Consider the following 12,809-nt stretch of genomic DNA (forward strand, 5'->3'; position numbering starts at 1 on the left):
TTACCATGAAAGTCCAAGAATTTGAAATGACAGTCAAAAATCTGTTGTTCCCAGAGCGCATATACCAATCAGCAAATTGTATTTTATTATGTGGTAGGAAAAAAAATTGCTCGACTGGAAGTCAGAAGAACTGAGGCCTACCGTGAGCATACTATACTGGATACTAGACTGCTAAAAGGTTAAGAGTCCTGGGTTCTAGTCTGTCTTTTCACATGTGAGAGAACTGAGGTCCAAGATTAAATAATTTGCTCCAAGTTACATAAACTGGGAATCTGTGCATCTCCTCCCTTGTCTCACATTATATTGTATATGCCTAACGTGTACATGCTGTATACATTTAGCATGTATAGCAGAATGAAGGTTCCTGAAGAGCAGAAATGGTTTCACTTTTGTGACTTAGCTCCATTACCTAGCATACATCAGCCACTTATTTGTTGAATTTTTGAGTAATATGATGTAAGTCTGGAAAGACATTGGGGCAAGACTGTCAAAGAACTTAAATATCAGTCTGAGGAGTATGTATTTAATCCTACAAGCAATTTTTCTATACTGGAGTCAGGTCTGTGACTTGGGAAGAGAAATCTGTATCTTACTCTATTAATTCCCTTAATTACTAAATACCTTAATATATTAACTACCTTCTTTCAAAGACAGAAAACTCTATTTGGAAAGGTCATTGGAAAGTATGGCTTAGGTATTCAGATAGCTTAGATTAGTTTAAGAATAACTCTACTTTACTAGAATGTTTAACAGATTGTCAACCTCTTCTTTCTTCTGGACCTCACAGTTTCCATGCTTCTTCAAAATAAAACAAGAATAACCTAGATGTTTAAATATTCTTAAGTGTAATTCTTCCTTGAATTATTATTTGCATCTCTTGATCTTAAGTGTACTGCAAACCAAGATATTACTATGATAAGAAACATCACTGCAGGCTTTTGTTCAACCTAGTCCCTGCCCACTTGGCTACCTTTATGTTACTTTAAAAAGAGAAGCCAAAAAACAACAGGTTTGGTGTCTTTACAGAGCATTTCAGTATCCTTTGTGTGGAACAATGTAGTATTATGATAGGATTAAAGAATAAATGGGAAGGATGTAGTGATTCAGGCACTACTTAACATTTTACAAACAAAGTTTTTGCTAGCTTTCTTTTCCTTTTGAGTTTCTGACACAACTTGAGTTATACAAAAAATGACTTTCATAAGACAGAATACACTATTTAGCAACTTATCTGCAGCTTTTCCAATAAATAGACTTGGAAACAAGTTTCTGTTGATAAACTTTGGTATAAAACAGTATATCTAGTTCTTCGTAAGCTGATTCTGATTTTTCTAAACCTTACTTTCTCTAGCCTGGAATCACTTTCTATTTACCGTACTAAACACAATATTAGCAGCCTATAGAAAGTTTTTTACCCAAACTCTTCAGTCAGCAAATCTGGCATTGCAATGAATTTTAATTTGTCAATTCCTTAAAGATCCCACCCAATCTGTCCAGAAAATCAGTTGCAATAGCTACAAATCAATGCCTTCTTCCTAAAATATAGAACACTTCTTGTTCTGATTTCTTTCTCACTTAATAAATAAAACAATATTAGGTTTTTGGCCTCAGAACCTGAATTTCCCCTGTATCACACACTATTAGTAATGTTGACAAATGGTACACAAAGACAGAAACCCAAAAATCAATGGATAGGGGAAGAGGGTTAGCAAAATTTCACAAGCAACTGAAAGTGATCTTCATTTTTAAAATGAAGATGAATTTAAATAGAAATCCTCTAGTCATAAATGCTAAGTTTCTTAAGTCATAAGTTCTTTCTTGATCTCTAAATATGTTCTGGTAAAATATATCATCCTGCTAACATGTTATTTCATAGCATCTTAATCTAACGTTAGATTACCATCTATGTGGAAAGGAAAGTTTTTAATTTTCAATTGATCTCTGCTACATGTGGCAGTCTATGTTCCAAGGAAGTCAACAGATTTAAAAATACACAACCATCTTTAGGAAAGCAGCACACTTTCATATAGTACTGAGCTTATGACAAAATTTATTTTAATATTTATTATCTGGCAACCAGGAGAAAGGAAATTCCACATGGCCAATTGGTTGGCTGTGACTCAGACCAAGTGTCCTAACTCAACTCCTACCTGAAATCATACTGTCTCAGTTATTTAATCAGAACCTTATGCTTGGTTCCAGATACAGAACAAAGTTTAATGGCTCTGGAATCTGAGGATCTGAGTTCAGATGCTGCCTCTCTGATGGTAACTATCTGGGTGACTTTAAGCAAGTGATTCAACCTCCCTGGACTTCAGCTTCCTCAGTTACAAGTAGGTTGGGTCAGAGGACATCTGAGGTCCCTTGTAGTTCTAAATCGTACAATCTAGGATCTGAATCCAGTTCTGAAACATAAGAAGTGAAATGCAAAGCAAATATAACAGCAAATCTAAATATACAGTATTTCAAATCTTTTACTTATGACTAATAATAGTAAGACACTACTCAAAACCAATAATTTAAGATTAGCCAAGAAAATGAGAAGTGATAACAAAAGTGTAAGTCATGAATCTGCAGAATATTCTTCCTAATTATGGATACTGAGTATTTCTGCCCTTAGATTTGATCTATTTGACAGCAATTTTATTGAGGTATGGTTTTTTCTTATGTTGTTTTTCCTTAGGATCTCCAGTCACACTTGAACTAGTGAACAAAATGTAACAGATCTTCAAATACATCTCTAAATACATCTGACTTGACTGATTTTACCCTACTGGAGACAAATCACATTTAGGGTAGCATTTGGCTCTAAAAGGAGTGTGAGGGGGTGGGGTGGCAGGGCAGAAGAACAACTAAAAAGGTAGGGGGCAAAGCATTTAACCTCTCTTGGTCTCAGTTTTCTCAACTGTGAAATGAGAGAATTGGATTAGATCAGGGGTGGGGAACCTGTGGCCTCCAGGTCACATGTGGCTCTCTAAGTCTTTGTGCATCCCTTTGACTGAACTCAAACATCACAGAATAAATCCCCTTCATAAAAGGGCTAGATCCTACCAGCTCTAAAACTGATTTTTTTCATTTATTTTTTTATTTTTAGTTTTCAACATTCATTTCCACAAGATTTTGAGTTCCAAATTTTCTCCCCATCTCCCCCACCCAAGACATACCCTTGCCCCAATCTGCCCTCCCTTCTATCATACCCCTCCCTTCCCTTATCCCCATCTTCTCTCTTTTCGTGTAGGGCAAACTAGATTTCTATACACCATTACCTGTATTTCTTATTTTCCAGTAGCAAGCAAAAACAATTTTCAGCACTCGCTCCTAAAACTTTGAGTTCAAACTTCTCTCTTTTCTTCCCTCCCCACCCATCTCCACTGAGAAGGCAAGCAATTCAATACAGGCTATATATGTGCAAGTTTTGCAAAAGACTTCCATAACAGTCATGTTGTGAAAGACTGACTGTATTTTCCTCCATCCTATCCTGCTCCCTATTTATTATTCTCTTTTGACCTTGTCCCTCCCCTAAAGTGTTTACTACTAATTTATTTCCTCTTCCTATTTGTCCTCCCTTCTATCAACCTCCCCACCCCACTTATTCCCTTCTCCCCTACTTTTCTGCAGTGTTGTATAGATTTTCATAGCAAATTGAGTGTGCATGTTATTCCCTCCTTAAGCCAAATGTGATAAGAGTAAGCTTCACTTTTTGCCTCTCACCTCTCCCCTTTCCTCTCCATTAAAAAGCTTTTTCTTGCCTCTTTTATGAGATAATTTGCCCCATTCCATTTCTCCCTTTCTCCTCCTAATACATTCCTCTCTCACCTCTTAATTTTATTTTTTAAGATATTATCCCTTCCTATTCAACTCACCCTGTGCCCTCTCTCTCTATATGTATAATCCTTCCAACTCCCCAAATACTGAGAAAAGTTTCAAGAGTTACAAATATTATCTTTCCATGTAGGAATGTAAACAGTTCAATTTCACTAAGTCCCTTATGATTTCTCTTTCCTGTTTACCTTTTCATGTTTCTCTTGACTCTTGTGTTTGAAAGTCAAATTTTCTACTCAGTTCTGGTCTTTTCATCAAAAATGCTTGAAAGTCTCTATTTCACTGAATGACCATTTTTCCCCCTGAAGTATAATATATTCAGTTTTGCTGGGTAGGTGATTCTTGGTTTTAATCCTAGTTACTTTGACATCTGAATATCATATTCCAAGCCATTCAATCCCTTAATGTAGAAGCTGCTAGATCTTATATTATCCTGATTGTATTTCCACAGTACTCAAATTGTTTCTTTCTGGCTGCTTGCAATATTTTCTCCTTGACCTAGGAACTCTGGAATTTGGCTACAATATTCCTAGGAGTTTTTCTTTTCAGATCTCTTTCAGGATGTGATTGGTGATTCTTTCAATATTTATTTTACCCTCTGGTTCTAGAATATCAGGGCAGTTTTCCTTGATAATTTCATAAAAGATGATGTCTAGGCTCTTTTTTCATCATGGCTTTCGGGTAGCTTGAGAATTTTTAAATTGTCTCTCCTGGATCTATTTTCCAGGTCAGTTGTTTTTCCAATGAGATATTTCATATTGTCTTCAATTTTTTCATTTTTTTGGTTTTGTAACTTCTTGGTTTCTCATGAAGTCATTAGCTTCCATCTGTTCCGTTCTAATTGTTAAAGAACTATTTTCTTCAGTGAGCTTTTGAACCTCCTTTTCCATTTGGCTAACTCTGTTTTTCAAAGCATTCTTCTCCTCACTGCCTTTTCGGACCTCTTTTGCCATTTGGGTTAGTCTATTTTTAAAGGTGTTATTTTCTTCAGCATTCCTTTAGCAAGATGTTGACTAGCTTTTCATGATTTTCTTCCATCACTCTCATTTCTCTTCCCAATTTTTTCTTCACTTTTCTTACCTGATTTTCAAAATCTTTTTTGAGCTCTTCCATGCCCTGAGACAATTGCATATTTATTTTGGAGGTTTTGGATGTAGAAGCCGTGACTTTTATGTCTTCCTCTGATTTTGCCTTGTTTTTCCTCATTGGAAAAGATGGAGGAAAATACCTGTTCACCAAGAAAATAACCTTCTATAGTCTTACTTTTTCCCCTCTTTTCGGGTATTTTCCCAGGTAGTTACTTGACTTTTGAGTCCTTTCTCAAGTGGAAGGTATACGTTAAGGACCTGTAAATTCTTAGTTCCTCAAAGGTGGCACAATTAAGGGAGAGGAGTTTACTCCTCTCCTGTGCTGTGCTCTGGTCTGGGAGCAACCACTAGCTTTTCTGCCCAGGATCTGTGAGTAGAATTCCCTCTCCACAACTGCCTCCACCTCCACCACAACAGTGCTCCTCCTCACCCCAAGATGGCCATTCAGGGCTGAGATCTAGATCAGCTATGTGATTTTCCCAGGGTCTTAAGGCTGAGGACTACAAAAATGGATGCAGTGCCGCAGTGACTTCTGTCTCCATAGGGGCCAGGGCTAGGGCAGGACCCTGCTCCCTTCTCACCCAGGTAAAAGAGCTTTTGCACTGATCTTTGAAGCTGTCTTTGGCGTTTGAGAAACTTGGGAACCACAGCAGATGCTCATGATTCCACACTCTACCACAAGGCCTGCTCCAGTTCTGTACCTTGCTTTGTGGCCAAGGCTGAGCTGTGCTGTGCTCTGAGCCTGGTGCAATAGACCTTTCCTGCTGCCCTTCCAGGCTATCTTGGGCTGGAAATCTTTAACTCTATTGTATTGTGATGTCTGTTGCTCTAGAATTTGTTTAGAGTCATTTTTTACAGGTATTTTATGGGCTTTGGGGGTAGAGCTAGAGGAGGTCCATCCTTCTACTCCGCCATTTTGGCTCTGCCTGCCTACGATCTTTTAAAAGTTCCCAAATCTGTAGTTTCTGTAGGATTTTCATAGATAATGTGAAAAGAAACCAAAGAATAAATTGCCTAGTGTGCTAACTGCTATGGGTAATAATTCTTGCACATGAGTTTACAGCATAATTTGAAAGCTAGGTTATATAGAATTATACATTTTAAAATAAAATGTATAAAAATCAAGTTTTGTATGGTACAGACCATACATTCTACAGGACTTTAAAGAAAGGAAAGATCAGTGAGCCTGCAGTAATCAGGGAAGATTGATGAAAAAGGTAAATATAACCACAGAAATGTAGAGCTAGAAGAGATTTGTTTGGAGAAAGTATAGCTTTTGAACTGCTGAAGAAGAAAAGCAAATGAACATGGTTTAAAGACAAAGAGAATGATTTACATGCTGTTTTTAAAACATCTTTTAAAAATATATGAGCTTACATTATTTATTATTTGATACCACAATTTCTGTTAGCACTATTTGACACTGAGAAGCCCTTAGGGCTCAGTCATTGTATATGATAACAGATTTAAAGCTGCAAGGAGTTCCTCTAGTTCAACATCCTCAGTTCACAGATGAAGATCAGTTAGAAGGTACCCTAGGGTTAATTTAATCTACTCTCCTTGCTTTATACATGAAGAGGCTGAAGCTCATAACATACTCGTTTAAAATGAGTGGGTTAGACTAGATGACTTACAGGTCCCTTCCAACTCTAAAAGTCTATGGATTCTCTTTCCTTCTAGAAGGATTAAAGAAAGCTTCTTGGAATTGAAGAAGTACTTGAGTCAAGTCTTTAAATTCAGGTCTTGAGGCAGAGATGAGAAATAATTTCTCAAAGTTTATAAAAGGAATAAGTGACAGAGCCAGAGTTAAAACCCAGGTAACCTAACTCCGAAGTATAATGTTCTTTCCTCTATCATGCTATGTGGCTTGTTTTATAGGGATAAAACCTTAGTAACATTCAGACCCAATGAAACGGGTAAAACCTAATGAGAATACCCAATACGTTCCTTTCATGTTTTTATCACACAGGGAAAAGTGATAGCAGAACTAACTTAAATTTTCAACTTTATCTCATACTACTTATTTCTCTCCATACACCCTAGCCTTCTTCCAAACTGGTATACCTGATCTCTCATACATGTATCTTGAACTTTCTTGACTCTCTGCCTCTGCTCATACCATGCCCTACATCTAGAATAATTTCCTTCTCTCTGGCTGTTAAAATTCTTTGCCATCTTTCCAGATTAGAATCAAGCGTAAGTTCCTCCAAATAAACTTCTATAATCTTTCCAGTGAGAAATGGAATCATAAAACTTTTAAAGTAAAAGGGGAACTTAAATGGTTATCTAGTTATCTCCTCATTTTAGAGATGATGAAACCATGAATCTCAGTAACTTCATTTGTTAAAAAAGAAAGTTCTTTCTAAGATCTCTTCTAAGGTGCCACATGGTCTTATGCATATAGCAGACACATTGATTGCATAATGCAGGGAGTAGATCTCAGATTTACTCCCTTGGAGGGTTCACCCATCTAAAAGATCATTCCAGGGCCACCTACGAAAAGCAACTTCATTCAGGTTGTTCTTTCCTTATAACGCTAGTTCTATCTTGAATATAAAACATTTAACTACCCAGTTCTTAAAAGCTAAGGCTATTACAATACAACAATTATCTTAAATAAAAACAGCTGAAAATCATAAGTTACATATTATGGTCAATAAAAAGCAGAGAGAAAAAATGAGGGAAAGAAGTAAAGTGGTAGAGTAAGAGGGAGATAGGCTGGAAGGAGGAAGCAAATAGGACTTTAATATCTCTTCAATTTGTACTCAAGATTATATGCCAATCCTTCTCTTTGTAGACCTAACTGCACTTGTTTATATATTTTTATAATATGATGACAGACTCAGCATTTTGTACTTTTCTTTGGACATAGGTCAAAATGATCTTAAAGTATAAAGATGGAAGAAAAGAGATACATAAGAGAAGATTTATCCTGTAGGATTTCTCTCTCTTTCCTGTTACCAATGAACAATTATTATCAGTATTTCAATAAGGGTTAGGGAGACATTGCATCCTGGGCCATCTTCAGATGAATATCAGACCACTGGACCCAGATGGCTAAGGAGAAGAAAGTGAGGTTGGTGACCTTGCACAGCACTCCCTCATTCAAATCAAAGTCAACTGCAAGTCATCATCTTGATGTCATAGTCCTCTTCTGGACAAAGGACAAACACAACCTACAAGTGAGTAGCACCTCCTCTCTTCTCTCCTGTCCTACCCAAGGGAAGGTATACTCTATGGCCAAAAGCTGTCTTTTTTTCTTTGAGTTTACTGGCTACATTTCTTGCTCAAAGATCAAGCCTTAAACCCAATTTACTAGACCAGACCACAAGTCCCCACCCACCTAGCACAGAGTGAATGAAATTACTAAATACTAATTGTTTCTCTTTTACCCAGGAACCCTGAGAATCTCCCACTGCATCCTGGGTCATCTCTAGTCATCCTGATGAATATCTGATCACTGGACCCAGATGGCTGAGGAGAAGAAAGTGAGGTTGGTTGATCTTGCATAGCCCTCCCTCATTCAATTCAAAGTCAACTGCAAGTCATGTCATCATCTTGATGTCATGGAACTCTTTTGGAATGAAGAACATAACAAGGGTTAGGGGAGAAAAGGAATAAACTTTGGCCTTTCAAAAGCTAGCATGATCATCACTTACATTTATATAGCATTTTAAGGGGTGAAAATTGATTTACATAGATTATCTCATCTGGTTGTCACAACAACCCTCTAAAGCAGGTGTTATTATCCCCATTTAACAGATGAAGAAACTGAAGCTCAGAATGCTAATAAAATGCTTGAGGCAAGATCTGCCACTCTGTCTTCCTTCCCAATAGAATATAAGTTTCCTGAAGCCATGGCTATTTCACTTTTGTGTTGGGCACCAAACACAATGCCTGGCACACAGAAGATACTTAATAAATGCCTACTGATTGACTCATGACTCTAAGAATAGTGACCCATCATGCCACAAGACAGTGTGTAAATACATAAAACATATACAAAATTCCACTGTAGCAGGGGAAAGAATACTGGATTTGAAATCAAAGGGTCTAGATTCAAATCCCAGCTCCATTTATTCTACCTATGTAACCTTACTTCAGGATGGAAAAGAAGGCATTTGAAATAGGTCTTGAGGAAGACTGGTAGGATTTCAAAATGATCTTTCCTTCCTTACACCTTCCTTTCTATATTAGTTATTTGTGAACATCTCTTATTCTTCTAAAGACTGTAAATTCCATGAGAACAGAGATTGTCTTAATCTGTCTTTCTTCCACTCAACAAGCATTTCTTAAAGAGCCTACTATGTACCAGACACTGTTCTATGCGTTCAAGAAACAAATAAAAGAATGAAACAACTCCTACTCCCAGGAAGCTTATATTCTACTAAAGGAGAAAAGAAAAAAATATAAAAAATACAAAAGGAATAAGTATAAATAAGCACAAGGCAGTTTTTGGAGGGAGGCAGGAGGTCACTAGGAGTCAGGAGATCAAAAAAGATTTTAGTGCCTAGGATAGTGCCTTGACCATAGTAAGCTGAACTGAATCTTTAGGAAGTGTCAGTCATATGGGGTTTCCAATGGTAAATTTCTGCTGTGAAATACTCAATAGTGATACACAAAATCATATAATATTAGAAACAGAAGGGACACTAGAGATCATCTAGTAAAATCCAATAACCTCAGACATTATTTTAAAAAGGAAAAAAAAATGAAGACCTAAATAAGTGAAATGATTTTCCCAAGGCCACACAGTGAATTAATGGCAGGGCTACGATTTAAACTTCCATATCAACCCAGTGTGGTGCACTTTGCCCTTCATTTCAATGCCTCTCATGTCAGAGATACTTAGGAAACAAATGATGTAGAGAAATGTCTTTGTCCCTTCCTGTTCATGCATTCCATTCACTATCAATGTCAAACTCCTACTATATGAAGACTGCTGTACTAGGTATTGGGGATTCAGGAAGCGGGGATGCAACAAAGATAATATAAGACAAGATTTCTAGCATCACAGAGCTTATAATCTTTGGCACCAGGCAAATTCAAGACTTCTGTTCTTTTGTCAACACCAGCAATTAACTCTCCTTTATTCTCACACCTCAGTCACTTTGTGGTTACTATATCTTATTCTATACATATGCAATTTGAGAAGGTATATAGGAGAGAATTGGAGGGTTATTTCTAAGTAGACAGCAACCCAGAAAAGAGTGAATGAAAAGTCCACAAAGACAATTCCCATTACAAGTTTAGTGACACAGAAACTTGATTAGAGTATTCAACAAAAACACTGAATAGACATTGTGTAGTTTCCTCAACTGTAAAACACAGATAACAATAATATCATCTACCTCAGAGATTTGTTGTGAGGATTAAATGAAGTATTTACAAAGCATACTGCTTGGCACTTAGAGTGTAGTTGAATGTTTATTCTCTTCCCCTTATTTCCCAGTGTTTTTTCCTATTTAACTCCGCCAATACCCTTTGAAGAGGTCAAGGTTTTCAAAGGACACTTGTTTCTTTTTCCACCCTCCTCCTCCATCAGAATGTTAGTGCCTTTTAGCATCATATGACTCCTTCCAATTGCTCAAATAAATTTATGTTTCTAAGTCTTGTGTTTGTATTTCAAAGTTCTTAATAGATTCTGGTCTTTTCGTCAGGAATGCTTGAATGTCCATTAAGACTTTTTTTTTTTTTACCCTGAAAGATGAGACTCAGTTTTGTAGGCTAAGTTATTATCAGTTCTAAGTCTCTGACTTTTGCCTTTTGGAATACTGTATGTCAAGATCTCTTCTCATTTATAGAAGATGTTATGAGGTCTTCTGGGGTTCAGTGTTTCCCTAGCACTTGAACTGCTTCTTTCTAAGATGCTTGCAATATTTTTTCTTTGCTGTGAAAATGCTGAATTACGGCTGTATAATTCATGGGACCATTCCCTGCCTTGCCTCACTGGTTAAAAAATTTAAAAATAGAAAGAACAGAAACCTATTCCATCTACTCTGTTACTCCTATTTTACTGATTGGCTTAGAATGTTTGTAAAAAGCAATTGTTCCTCTTTTGGCCAGAAACACTGAGTGTCTTCCCCAACTAGATTTTTTTAAGAGACCACTTTATGCCTCATTTCTTATTAACCCTTAATCACAGAATAGGTTTTACCTCAGTCAAACTGAGCCCTGTCAAGGACCTTGGTTTGAGAAGGTCAAGGTTTCCCACTGCATCCTAGGTCATTCTACAGTCATTCTGATCTATATCTGGCCATTGGACAATGGCTCCAGAGGTAAAAGTGAGGCTGGTGACTTTTCACAACCCTCTTTCACTTAAATCCAATTCACTTTCTGTCATGGCTTCACCTTTGTGATGTCATGGTCCTCTCTGAGAAGGAAGGACAAACAGCAAGCAAGCAAACAATTTTACTACAGTAGTTTACCTGGTACTGTGTCTGTTAATCAACAAATGAATTCTAGTTTCTAAATATCAGTCATATATTCAGATTTTTCCCTCAGAAAATACTATTTATGAAAAAAACAAAAAACAACTTATCCCAAGCTATGAGTGTTTCTGGGAAAAATATGCAGTAGGAAAGATGGGAAGTCTGTATTGGTTTGGAGGAATATATCTACATGAGTAAGATTTAACTACTGAAACATAATCAACAAGGAAGTTTAAGGGTAAAAGGGACCAAAAATGTACACAAAAACAAAACTTCAGAAATTTAGCTGGGGGTAAGGGAGAGAAAGCTAACCCAAAGGGAAGAGACAAGACCAAAAAAGCAAAAGGAAGTCAAGTCTGAGTAGAGAAGGAAAGAAAGAACAAGAATGTTGGTTGTTGTCCTTTGTTTTTGAAGAGGACCAAAATGACAAGAATGTAACTAGTAGTGAGAGGAAAAGACCCCAACACAAATAGCTCTGATTCACAGTAGTATATAATAACTTAATTCCACCAATTCTTTAAGGATCTGTGTTCTTTTCAACGTGGGCACTTCTCTTTACCAATTCAAATTCACCATTGGAGAGGGGGAGTTCCTCTTTTGCCTGCCCCCCCAAAACTACATCACCTTGTGGTGAAACTGGTTATGAGCCCCTCTAAAATTAAGTTATGCTGGTCTCAAACAACCTGTACTCAAAGCTTTTCATAACCGTGTAAGACCCTCTAGAATTTATGTTTATTTGGCATAGCCTTTGAGAATCTGGAGTCACTTCCAAACCACAATAAGTCATTAGGGATTTTTAAAAAAGGATAATTTCATTATAAAATGACAAAGTATTATGTGAGGTCTGAGGGGAAGACCATTATTTAAAAATATGAAAATCTTCACAAATTTGCATGTAATGTACCAAAATTGTATCATGATATCAACATTTTCTTCTAGTAAAATTTTTATTTTATATGTGTTTACCTAGTTAAAGCAATGAGTGAATTTTTTCATTCACTCATTGCTTTTTCGCATTTATTAAGCACCTACTATGCTTGCTTTATACCTGTGCTAATTACTGGGGATAAAAATACAAAAGCCAAGATAAATTCAGCATAACTTGATGTACAGCAAAGAAAGCTGAAGAAAGAAAATAACCCACATAATGGCTATAATATATATAAAACATTAAAAGGCAGTTATATGAATATTGATGATTAAGTTCACAATAAGTAACTTAAAAACAGCAGTTGAAATTATGACAGTAACCAATACTGATTACAGAGGACAGATGATAAAATATATAAAGATGGGTTGCAGCTGCTGGATACTGGTGTTGTTCATCTGTTTTGCTTTCGATGAGAGACCTAGGGATGGAGCTACAGGAAAGGACTGTGTTAAAAAATTTTTCTAAAAAAATCTGAAATGCAGCATACATACTATATGAGATTGTAACATGTATTCACACATCTCTCTTTCTTCTCTT

The 12,809-nt window shown here is 36.6% G+C and overlaps 1 protein-coding gene across 10 annotated transcripts in view; it reads right to left on the minus strand.

Annotated features, from left to right (window-relative positions):
• The window catches only part of RAPH1 (Ras association (RalGDS/AF-6) and pleckstrin homology domains 1), a 119,699-nt gene that overhangs the window by 71,005 nt on the left and 35,885 nt on the right, over nucleotides 1-12,809 (minus strand). Inside the window, exon 1 of one of the 10 annotated variants that reach the window (XM_072617335.1) lies at nucleotides 11,068-11,196. The exons of the other annotated variants lie outside the window; for them this stretch is intronic. The gene's annotated coding sequence lies outside the window, so the exon portion shown is untranslated. Of the gene's footprint in view, nucleotides 1-11,067; nucleotides 11,197-12,809 lie in introns of those variants that run through there. 10 annotated transcript variants of the gene reach the window in all.

This window comes from Notamacropus eugenii, chromosome 6 (genome assembly GCF_028372415.1).
Source record: "Notamacropus eugenii isolate mMacEug1 chromosome 6, mMacEug1.pri_v2, whole genome shotgun sequence".
NCBI classification, from domain to species: domain Eukaryota; kingdom Metazoa; phylum Chordata; class Mammalia; order Diprotodontia; family Macropodidae; genus Notamacropus; species Notamacropus eugenii.